This window comes from Limanda limanda, chromosome 2 (assembly GCF_963576545.1).
Source record: "Limanda limanda chromosome 2, fLimLim1.1, whole genome shotgun sequence".
In the NCBI taxonomy this organism is placed as follows: domain Eukaryota; kingdom Metazoa; phylum Chordata; class Actinopteri; order Pleuronectiformes; family Pleuronectidae; genus Limanda; species Limanda limanda.
This window is the reverse complement of record NC_083637.1, coordinates 10008276-10021133: the sequence shown is the minus strand read 5'-3', so window position 1 is coordinate 10021133 and position 12858 is coordinate 10008276. Positions and strand designations below refer to the sequence as shown.

The 12858-nt window shown below is 42.7% G+C and overlaps 1 pseudogene; it reads left to right on the top strand.

The window, feature by feature from the left end:
* The window catches only part of LOC133016214 (dual specificity protein kinase CLK2-like), a 32919-nt pseudogene continuing 20061 nt past the window's right edge, over positions 1–12858 (top strand).

Below are 12858 nucleotides of genomic sequence, written 5' to 3'. Positions count from 1 at the left end.
ATGTGTGACAACAGTGCCAGGGCAGATTTGGCTCGACACACGTCTTTGATTCGGACACCAACCACTGTCGAGTGTCGCCCTTTTTTCGTGGCCTGTTTCCTGGAGGGTCTCAGTCCCAGCGAGGCTCAGCTCCACGGCTCCTGGAGGAGCTGTGTAGGAGTGATAGACAGTTAGTAGTGACACTCTAAATCAGCCGTAGAGGCTGATCAAAGTGCTGCATTGTTGGACCGAAATTGGACTGAGCTGTGGCGAGCTGGATGTAAGGCATGTCTCTGTCCTGTCTGGTCTCATTTCAGGCTTGGCGTATTGAATGATTCATCATGCGAGGTGTGGAAATGATGAGGGAAGAGTTCAAATGGAGTGACAAATTCTTGGTTGAGATGTTTGTACCGCGGGGGGGCAGTTTGTAAGAGGTGTTGTTATTCGTATGCAAATCGTGAGTCTTTGAACGCTCCATGTTGCTGTTTCTGTTCTGAGTAGATTTCCCTCACTTTTACTTTTCCCTGCTTAACATTAGTTGGAAACCAGCAGCACATCCTACAGTTGGAGGGAATCTCATACTTCTATAAAACCACATGCAGTCACTTTTATAAAACAAATATGAAGCAAAATAAATTAATTCCAAGCCGCCTGCGTAAAAACGATACAATACAGTGTCCTCTGTTTCTAATGGCTGGAGATACAATAATCTCTCTGAATGGCGTCCAAGGCTATCTCCATTCAAAGAGACTGTTGCTATGTAGAACTGTTGCTATGCAGGAGTCTCTCACCCTCTCATTGAGATGGACAGCTGTAGCCTCGCCACAGGGAGGAGCCCTTCCTCTCTCTACTTCCTGTGTGATGTTTCCCGAGGAGCTCAACCTTGGGGGGGTTGGCCCGAGAGTTCCATCTTCACAATGATAAAAATAAAACAGTGACTCACACTCATTCACTGAGAAAAAGCACAAAACTGTCTAAAGTCCAACAAGTGACCAAAGTTTGCAGCAAAGCAGCAGAAAGCATTCACATTCTGTCTGGTCGCTTTGTGAATATTCATTGAAATCCCACAGTTTGTACATGTTGAAGGCCTCCGGGCATCATCGTGATCATCGTGTAGCTCCGCTGACGTACGTGTTTCATAAGCTTGAGCAAAGAGTTAAGACCTGGCAGGAAAAATAGTTTACTTCATTTGTGAAATAACGAACGGCTGAATGGCTGGTTTACAGCCGGTGCTCTCATGTTCAAGGCAGCCGCAGCATTTCACAGCATTAAATTTGACTGAGAGTGTAATGATTAATAAGATTGACGTTGTTGGATGTTGTGGATGTAATATTCTGTTTCTGCATGGACGGCCTGGTGTTATAGAGGATTCTCACTTTAATCCTGGTTTTTATTATGACAGGAGAGGTGTGATTTATTAGGAACAGGGAAGGTGCGTCCGTCCCTCAGACAGGAGGAGACAGATGTGTCTCACTTTTCTCTCTGTTACTGTTTTATCTGATAAACTATATCAACTTTATGGGCGCTGTTATTTTTCATGAATATATATAACTATAACTATAATGCTGGTACGATATAGGGATTTGATCACCTGTGTATCCTTAAACGTTCCTATTGTCTGATTTTACAAGTGAGTAAAGTGATGTTTTAACTCTAACATTCATTGGGTCTTTATATTACACAGAGGATTTCCTATTTGCGACACCAGCTTAATCCCGCTTTTACCGTTGCATTGTTAGCTACTTTGCTACTTACCACAGCTCAGCTACCTGTAGTGCTAGCTCGTTATATCACCAGCAGACAATGGATCCTTAGACAGGTTGGCCAGAGAGGGACCCACCGGTTTGATCCCTCAGTGCTTTGAAACCGAAGGACGCCTCAATTGGCCACATTTGAAAGAATCTTCGAAATGGGACAGAGAAGTCTAGCCGCTGTGACGCAGTCGATGTACAAATGCAGCCTCTCAAGGATTTCGGCCCTAAATTGGGACACAGCTGTCGACTGCAAGCTACTTATCCTGTTTGAAAAGCCACCATTTGTCCTAGAACTTATGTTTATACACTTCCTGTTTGTTTTGGCATATGAAATTTAAAGGAAATTTAATTGCTGCATGTATTAGGAGCTAGGGACGTAGGGTCGATGGTGGGTATAGGAAACATGAAGTGTTTGCATCCTCATTCATGTGTGTACAGTTTGGAAAAGATTGTGATTCTGGTTAAATGTTATTTTTATAAGGAGTCATATGATGTTTTTTCAGTTTCTCTTTCCTCTAGTGTGTTTTAAAGTTTTTTTTTGGTGTATGTTTGAACTCGAATGTAAAGAGAGCTCCTCTCCTCCACAGTAAACACTGCTCCTGAAACTCCTGAAACAACTCATCTGTAGTCGTGTGACATCACAACACCCCACATTTGCATAATGCACAACTACCGGCTAGTCTGGCACATCCGCTAACAAAGCCTGGTGAAGCGAGAGCGGAGGCCGACATTTCTCACATTCGCCGGAAGCTGCTTTCCAATCACAACAGAGTGGTGCAGCCGACCAATCGGGGTAGACCGGACTCATTACCATTCATTATCCACTCACCACTATGCCGATGGAGGGGGGGGTGAAGTGTTTGAGTCCACAAAAGTTTCAGGGGTAAACAACGCCGCAGCCAAATCCAACACAATTAAAGTAACTGGGGACTCCTTCTTTCAGACAGAGGCTGAAAAGAGGAGCAGCAGCAGAGGACAATATGAGGAAAGTCATGTGTTTTCTGAACTTTTGAGCATGTAAACATTTTTGAAGTAGTAGCACAAATTAATATTTTAACCTGAAAATGAGCATAATGAGCTGCTTGTTAATTATGCCCTGTGTCATGCTTCAAGCCAGTTTTTATTTTGACTTGAATATTTCACAACAACAACAATCTTTCTCTCACAACTTAGAGCTGTGAGAGTGCATGAACCCAACGCTCAAACACTTTAGTTGCTACTCGCAGATATTGGAAGGAAAGATATACAACAACCTTAAATAAATAAAGAATAGTTTGTCACTGAATATTTCACAGTTACATATTATAAAAACACTTAGGCACAGATATACTCATTAAAATTATACGTAATGAGCGGTACTCATTATAAAAAAATCATCATCTAGCTGGCGTTTTTGCTGCAGTAAATGAGTTGTGTATGTTAAAGTAATGACTGCGTCGGTCTGTGAGAGCATTTAACGCTTGTGCTGGAGAGTGAGCCAATTAGCCCGTGATTTAAGACGAGGGTCATCAGAATACTGACAAACACAATGCAGGGATTACCCCAGCTCCCTGTACCACAGAGCGGCGTCGCATATGCCAAATAATGTCCCTGAATCTTTTACTCCTCACACAAAAGCTGAGGAACATCCTGCAGAGACTGTGCGTTTTATAATGAGGCAGGTGTTTTGAGCATTGCAGCACAGGACCCTCCGTCGAGACCTGAAATCAGGGAACATCCCGCTCTGTAAACCTGCTGAGCACAACCTGCTGATGCACTTTGGCTCACCCGCTCAGACATCAGGCCTGCAAGGACATCGTCGGCATCCCCAGAGCGCCGTACCTGAGGCAGCTGCTCTGACCGGAGCCAGGGCGAAGCTGTGCCAGCTGCCCGAGACCCCCGCTGGAGTGACATCTGCCTCGTCGAAGGCAATCCTCCACTGCCCATGTGGAATAACCAGAAAATAGCCTGATTCACTGCTGCCCTGAGCCAGCCATTGAGAATATTCGGAGCCAGACGTGGATACAATGTCACAAATAATTCCCCATTGTGTCCTTTCCACTCAAATCACTGCTCAGTGAACAAGAACACTGAACATCCACACTTCTACATTATCCTTTCAGAATGGCATTTTAATCCCCGTCTATACTTACACACTTGAAAACATGTGATATATCACTTGACCATTCACAACAATGGGCATGTGTAAACAGGAAGTGGACTTCATAAACCGCAGCTGGTTGCTTACTTACAGAAAATAATGCGTACGAGAAACAACAATGATGAAAAGTAAGAGTAGGGATTTCTTTCATTGGAATGACGACAAGGTGAAACTGTAAATGTGAAGCCTACATTATTTTGCCTTTCTCCGCTTGATGTGATTGATGAGAACCAATCAGGAAGTGACTGATTCATTGTTCCCATACGTCTCCGGCCAATTGCACGTCCCTGGAGTTTTCAAACTAAAACAGGGAGAGCAGCCTTTGCAAACTTATCCACAACTCTTTGAAAAACTCAGTAGCTTGGGTGTAGCCTGAAGGATCAAAACTTTTCAAGGTTGTTTGGTGAATTTGATTTGCATGTGCATACGTGACTGTGTTAAGATTTTTTTTTTTGACTACAAGTCCTCGTAACGTTGTTTCTCCTAATAGTGGAGTTTGCAGTGGCCCCCTGCTGTGAGGGTGTGTGGATTCATGAGCACTCCTGCAGCAGCAGCAGCAGCAGCAGTGGCTGATGCTCTTTGTATGAATACCACCCGCGTGTGCTTCACTGCACAGGGTCAGAATACAGATGAGCCCTGTTTGGACCCTCCCTATTATTTCCCTCCTCACAGTAATGTGTGCTTCCCTGTAGTAAAAGGCACCTCTGCTGTGGGTGTTTTAGTCCCCGGCTCCATTTGTCTCTCAGGCCATTTTCTCTTCCTCTTGTTTTTCTTCCTTGGTCATTGCACAGTAATGCCTGTGTTGCTCTTTACCCTCGGCCAGTCCCCCCCCCCCCCCCCCCCCTCTCTGCACCGCTCCCCAGCTCCCTCCTCTCTCACACTGCTGCTTGTCCAACCTTTCAGGAGCTTCTTCACTCCGGCCTGGAACAGAGGTCATCAGCTCTTCCCCTGTGTTTCGACTGGCAGGCTATCACTCACCTAACCACCACAGGGGAAAAAAGACATCGACTAATACCTCCCACCGTCACAATGGACCATATCCGCCTCGCAGAAACAGTACAAGCACTTGCACTGGAACAGTGAACTTTAAAGAGAGAGCATGCTCACTTGAGATGATGGGAATAGGGGTTTGCTACCGACCAACATTATACTTGGAGAGTGACTATAAAAGACTGTTATGACCGGCTCAGCTGTGTCATACTCCAGAGTCAAGTACCAGCTCACTTATCACCCACAAGTGTGTGTTAGCTATGTTTCTACCTTTGTGTGCCGACACTTACACCCGTGCAACAATTCACAAATGGTGTATAAACAGTCTGTAAATACTTTAACATAATTTAATATAGATTTATAGTCAGCACGTAAAAGAGAGAAATACTTGTTCGTGTGCAGTAATTCCTTGCAGTATAAACATCATTATCCAATGCATGCAATAGACTTATTATATTATATAAAGCAAATGTCTAAAAGAGGAGGTTAAATCCATCAAATAACAAACATACAATACAAACATGATACTATTAGTCGTAGCTGGTGTTATTAACTTTATCTTGTTTGGCTACAGCCACACTAATATGTTTTAGTTTTAAGATGCATCACCTCTGCTTGGCGTCCACATTCCTCCCACCTTTGCGAGTCCCTAAAAACAGAGAACTTTGGAATGGTGATGTAATAACCATTTGTGATATTTCAATTTCAAACACTAAACGGACAGTAAATCTGTCAGAAACCGACGCTGACCACCCCCCACCCCTCCCAGTCTGTGAAATTCTAAAAGCGAGCCTGTTGTCCTGAAGCGCCGACCGCAGAGTCTGTCACAGCAGCTGAGCAAACCACTCATCCTTATCTCCATTCAAACATGGCAGCTCATAGATTATGTATGGTTCATGCGGTATGGGGCCGTGTCCTCCCCCCCGATCACGGAGAGGCAGAGTACTCCAGCTCTACCAAGTGAGAACCCGTAATATACACATGGACCCCGGTCATTATTGATGCCCCTGGATATCAATGATGGGCCACCCCCGGCGCCTCCTGGTGTGCAGAGTGGAGTGGATGACGGGTCTGACAGAGGCTTCGATTACTGAAGCTAAATCATGATGTTATGAGGGAAATGATGAGGCAAATCATGACAGGTACACATTACAGTCCATAATTGAGAGCAGGGTGTTGTAATTACATCTGCTGTAAATCATATAGCTATAATGTACAACATGCTCTTCCTGGGCAATATCATGCAAAGGACTTTTCAGTGTAACGTTAAGAGAGGGAGTGAGTGAGAGTGAATTCAAACCAAACCTGTTTAAACGTCGACAGATTTCGAATGTGTTTCCCTGAACTGGTTTTGTCATTACAGTTATTCTCTGGCAATGTAACATGAGATGTGACTATTTGAAGTTTCAAAACTGTTCATTCAGTCAATCATCGAAGGGATAGTTCACCGAAAAATGACAAATCACTCATGATCTCCTCCCCAGTATGCCGATGGAGAGGCGGGAGAAGGGTTTGAGTCCACAAAATGCAATGTGGAGTTTCAGGGGTAAACAGCGTTGCAGCCAAATCCATTAAAATTGAAGTTAATGGTGATAGATTCTTCAAACGTAAATAAAACAACAGAAAAAAGCATGAAATGCGGCTCCAGAGAAGGATATCAGACGACATTTAGGCTAAAAAAATGGTGTAAATTACCCCATTTCGAGTCTTTTACCATTTACTTCAATTGGATTGGATTTGGCTGCAACCCTGAAACTCTAAAAGTGTTTTGTGGAATCAAACACTTCACCCACCTCTCCATCGGCATAGTAGTGAGTAGATAATAAGTGAATTTTCATGTTTGGGTGAACTATCCCTTTAAGAAGACAGATTTTGAAGAATAAAAATCAGAAAATAAAGAAAGGATGTAGACTCTAGAAAGTGAAGCCTCTCTTAAATGCAACTCCACTGAATGCAAAAAGAAGTTTGGTTCAATAGACGCTTATGAGAAAACGTCTCTTCTTCTCACTTGATTTACAATATAAGTGAGGAGTTTATGATCTCAATGACTAGTTTCAAGTCTTCAATACAGCATTGTGTTAAAAAATAGACGATAAAGCACGGTTTACTTTGGGGCTAAAGAGGTTGTTGTGATTGACAGCTGGTATTGTTCATTAGGAGAAAGTTTATATATGCGTCCGCAAGCAAAATATAAAAAAGTCACGTCTTCAAAGCAGTGAGTTCACAAACCAATGGGCTGCCACTTAGTCCTTTAACAATTTCAATTTTGTTCTCAGAAGAGGTTTGAAGTTACGATCAGTGATTTGGTTTTTGGGATAAGGAATCAAAGAAAGTGAAATCACACAGATGCTTCTGGCCTCATGCACACAAACAAGACGTCTGTTTTTCTGTCTCACACACACACACACCTACACATTCATGCCTGGTTGAGAACGGCTCTATTGTCCATTATTGGATGCTGCCTAGAACCCGCCTCCTGTCCTCCTCCCTCCGTCATCCCTCTTCACTCCCTTGTGGAAGGGGGGCGGCGTGTTGGCCAAAGCAAAAGTTCACACATTTCTATAGGCAGGGATAAATCGTAGTAGTTAATGGTTTAATAGACTTGGTCTGTGTTAGTATGTTTTGGACCACCAGGGCCAGCAGTAAGCCCTCAAGAGGAGAGAGGGGGGGGGGGGACCGGGGCCAACCCCTCCACGCCAGCTCCGAGTGTCCAATTCCAGGGCTGCACAATAGAGATCTCAGCCTCCAGGGCAGCTTCTCTGGAGAGCTGCTGAAGAGATGACTAATTATTACACACAGGCCTCCACCCATCGGGGTCCCGGAGGAGGAAGGAAGGAGTTAGACAAAGGTGAGGCAAGGATGAAGGTATAGTCACAGAAGTGCCTCGGTAAGTGTGTGTACGGGTGAATAAAATAACAAGATGAGAGCGAAAAAGCAAAAAAGAGGTGTTCCAAAGCCTGTTTGCTGGCAGGCACACTGAGGGGGGGGGGGGGGTGCCAAGCGGCGAAGGCCCCCTATTCAGGACGTGCCACCAAGTGGTCTGTTCCCACAGCTGAACACAGGCACAGCCAGGGGCACCACCGAGGCCGAGGGGGGGTCTTTTCTCTCCCTGAAAGGAAAACGTCCTCCAGAACAGGAGTGCCTTCATTTCTTCTCTCATTCCTCTCTTCTCCCTTTAATGTCTTTTACACGCTCTTGTTTGAATAATCACCACGGCCGCTTGTCCACCAACACCTATGGAAAAAACGGAGCGTTCAAGAAACAGTTCCTACACTTGTTAGTCCTGTGAAGAGATGAAGAGCCACTGTAGACGCTCATTGGTACAGTGTTAGAGCCCTGGTCCCTTTCTGCTTCTCACTCCACAACACACACACACAAATACACATGTGAACAAACACTCTCAGATACAAACATTTGCCAAATACGTGTTTACTGTTCTCAGCCATTTTCTTGTTTGTTTCTTTCCTTTTGTTTCTTTTCATGGCACCGCACCAGCGTCTCTCTGTTTGTTCATCCGTTCCACTCTCCAGAACGAGATGTCTCTGTAGGACCGTGATGGGATTTCTTCAACCTGTAGTAAATGTAATGTCACTCTGACCTCACACTGCAGATGTCTCTGCGTTGTAAAGACAACGAATCAGGAAGACCTTGAGGGAATCACAACAAATTTTGCACAAACATTCACTTGGTCTCTACAATTTGGTAGAAAGGTCTGTATCCGTCCTGTTCTGTCTGTTTTACATCTCCCTTGCTCTGTTTGACTACTGCTGCTGTACTGGAGATTGAAATGACCAGTGTCAGGACAGCAGTGTCTGTCATTTGTCAACATGTGATAAGTGTTGCATGTAGATCACTGCCAGAATTCTAATCCGTCAAAATCATGGACAGCCTTCAGATGTTTGTGTTATTGCTAAAAACAAATCTGTCAAAAATGGAAGATATTCAGTGAATATGACCCTGAGAGGAAATGTGTTTTTACTAGAACTGTATTTCAGTCTTTGCGCAGAAGTGCTCTCAACAGGGAGATCAGGTGGTCGTCTCACCAGAAGGTCAATGGTTCGATCCCCGGCCCCTCCAGCCCACGTGCTGAGTTTCTATGGACAAGACAGTGAACCTTCAACTGTAAGGAAATGATGTGTAATAGAAATGTAAAGAACTGCTGTATTATGGTGCGTGCAAATGGGTCATTGTGCCTTGACTGTTATAAAGTATAACTGGGGCAGCTTTCATGTCTTTTCTTTGTTTTCTTACTTGGTTTCTCCTTTAAGACAAATACTATAGAAAACAATTATTACATTATTATAATAATTCGATTATTCTAAAGATTATTGCTGCCCATCGGTACATAGTTGAGAATACTGAGATAAAAACAAATACACTCTATGATGCTGTCAGGGTGAAACCAGGGATAATAGTAGAAGCCGTGTGGAATGTTCAGGAACATTCATATTCTCATGGAGTGTACGATGTCATCAAATGTCCCGTCTGTCTGTCAGAGGAGTGAGTGGAACTGCAATTTCACAGAAATCCGTTTTGAGCTCGCTGGGCCCAAACATTCATTCTCAGACTGAAACACACTTTTCACAAAACTCCCCGGGACACCTGAGTGCTTTTTCTGAAACTGGAAGCTCCTCAAGTCACACAGACTTTTCAGCAAGTTTGAAAAATGTTGCTGCAGTGGAGCGGTGTCGCACTCTGACACACTTTTTTCAATTTAATTAATCAAAGTAAAAACTCTCCTATCGGGTAAATGAACGTCTTTTGTGTCCGAACACTTTCTGTTATCAGGATTCTGTGGAGAACCAAAACGCTCTAATTTAAAGGTTTCACTTTGAGTATTGAGGATGAGATAGAAGCAGTTCTGTAATTAACCTCAAACATAATCTGGAGTAGCCACTGTTACAATGGTTCCTGCTAATATAAATTAACTTAAAAAAATTAGGGAGGATGTAAATCTTGAAAGTTAGAAAGGTTTTTTAGGCAGTCACAAATTATAATTTCCGGCACCACTAATGATCAAAGCGCGTCTGAGTCTGTTTCAGTCGGTGCCAGCTGCTGTTTTCACATGGGAAATAAAGTCTTCTCCCTTCAGTGGACTGAGCTCTTTTACCAATAAAGGTGGAAAACAGCAGATTACCTCTCAAGTTTTATTTCAAGGAACATGTCAGAGAGGATAGAAGAGAATACATTAAATGAAAGTAATTAAAAAACAGGGATGGGTTACAATAGGCAGAACCGTTTTGGATCCAGTTAAATACCGGGATTCACTTTGGCCACTGAAAACCTTTTCAAACCTTTTATTAATTGTTTTTCTCTTGTTATTTTAAGAATTGTATAAGTCTCTCTGTCCTGTCTTGACTCCTATCTACCTTTTTATACAGACATTCAACTCCCCTCAAGAAAGATCCAACATGTAAACAGTAAACGGTCACTGGAAGTATATCTTTCTTTAAGAGCCAACGCTCCACTGATGTTCACTTCAGTCCTAAAGTTCAGTTTCCTCTCTGCTCTTCTTTAAAGCCGTCTCATCCTTTTCAGCTGCTTTGCTCATTTCTGTGTCTTTTCTGAGGAAATTACAAAAAATAAGTTGACAAGGTGAACTGGGTTTGATGATTGAACATTTCTGTTTTTGTGCAGTGGCTCAAACATCTGTGTGCTTTTGTAGGTTTCAGGGATCTTCACGTCTGTTATGTACGGTGGCCCTGAAGCACATATCACGACAACAAATCAAACAACACAACAGCAAACTTGCAAGAGAACACGAAAAATCACAAATAGACAAATTATAAAACATGATGACGAATCACAACACAACACGACAAATTACAAAATACAACAACAGATATAAAAACACCAATAAATGCTTTATCGGTGTTGAGTGGTTTTCTGTTGTGATTTACCCTTCAGGGCCACCGTAGTTATTAGCTCCAGGTGGATGTTAACCTTTGCTCCTTCTCACTTTATCTTGTAAGCTCTGGGAGATCAGCCACACGTTTACACTGTGTGAGTTTATAAATATGTGGGTGGTTATCTTTTGTCCAGTGTGTAACTCGTGCCCCACATGACCCAAATAAAATGTGGCAGTGTACAGTAAGTTAAGCACGTCCGCGTTATGACACCACAGCATTTCCAAAGCGTGTGTGGATTCCTCGGGTTTCTGTCAGGACACAACATTTCTATTTACCAGAGATAGGAGGAGCTCGACCTCAGTGTTTTCCTGCGAGGATCTCTCGGGTGGTTTCTGATGAGAGGCGGGCACAGGTCGGCCTCTGTGAGAGATTGGACCTGTGGTTTGATACTGACTGTCCGTGTTTGTTAAGACGTCATGCCGGGATTCATGTTTTCCAAAGGGACTCGTGGAATAAAATGAAGGGACGGAAGCAGAAAAGAGAGACGGTGCTGCAGCTGTTACTGAGTTATTGGACAGATGAGTAATGTTGGTCTTCTAGTGTGTAAAGTAAACTGTGAAAAGTTTCGCATGGTCTTTTGAGGGCTTTTCTATATTTCTTTGTCTACAAAGTCCATATTATTTGTCTTAATGATTTCAAAGTGTGCACAGGTTCCTGACAGCTACAACACTACAGCAGCCTCTAGTACCATTTGTAACAGTGCTTGTTTTTATAAGATTTCAGCAAAATGATCCACTGGTAGAAGCAAACACAAGATGTTAAAGGTCCAGTGTGTAAGATTTAGGTGAAAGGGCAGAAATTAAAGAATCCTAATCCCAATCTAAACTGTACAGATTGTTGTTTTCTTTACCCTGGAATAAACCCTTTATATTTAAATCCTTTATATTAAGCGGGTCCTCTCTACGGAGGCTGCCATGTTTTTTACAGTAGCCAAGACTGGACAAACTAAACACCTTTTGAGTTTTTAAGACGACCGAATGTTTCCACAGTTTCTCTTCCATGTTTGGAAATGGAGGGTGAGGTCAGGGGTGTTCAGCTGCAACATGCACCTTCACCACTAGATGTCACTATATTCTACACTGAGCCTTTAATTTGGTATTTTTGAGACGTCCTGTTTTCTGTGAAGTCATGACCATCGGTGTGATCAGTGTCTGTGATTCATCTTGGCCCCTACGACTTTTGAGACAAGTTGGAACTCCATTACTATCCATCGGAAGAATCATCAGAAGTCGGTGTGACTAGTGTTGGTGTTTCGGGACACATAAATGAGATGGAACTTATTTATCAGCAGTGGTGCCCACGTTCATCAAATACAAACACTCTGATGCTCCAATTCTAATTAGCAGTCAGTATTTCAGATTTAACTTGAATGACAAAAGGGAACCTGTTTACAATAATGAGCCAATCTGCCAACTTTGATGAAAACAGCAGCATATGGAGGTAACACACACACACACACACACACACACACACACAGAGACACACGCACACACACACACACACACACATGCATCTGCAGGGAAATCTAACATAAAGCATCAAAGTAAACATGTTGAGCTGACACATCTTTTTTTCCAGACAAATTCGACACTGTGGCATCACTAACTGAAATTGTGTACCTTTCCTGCATCATATAATTAGTAACAAATGAAGTAAATCCGGTGATCTAACGTTGTTTTGCCCTTTTATCGGATATGTAAAGTATTTTCGAAAATTAGTTTTTTTAACAAGGCAAGTTTTAATTACAGACCCTGGAGACTAGAAAACTGTTTTTTTCCCTCTTCTCTATAAAAGGAAACAGCGGATCAGTCATATGAGATGAATGTTTATGTCAGATCTTATTCATCAAATTTCACAGTGTTTTCTCTTTTTTTTACAAAAGGGCAAAATCCAGCTCAAATTAGTGCAGTAAATTGTAGTGTACGTTTTTGGAATACTGAATGTTAATTAGAAATACATCCAATTTCCAGGAGACAGGAGTTTGTGAGGATGATTCTGAGTTTTACTGCTTCAAGCATTTGAATATGTTACAAGTTCAAATTAAACAATTTACCAAGTCGTTCTCGGTATCACAGTGACTGTGGAT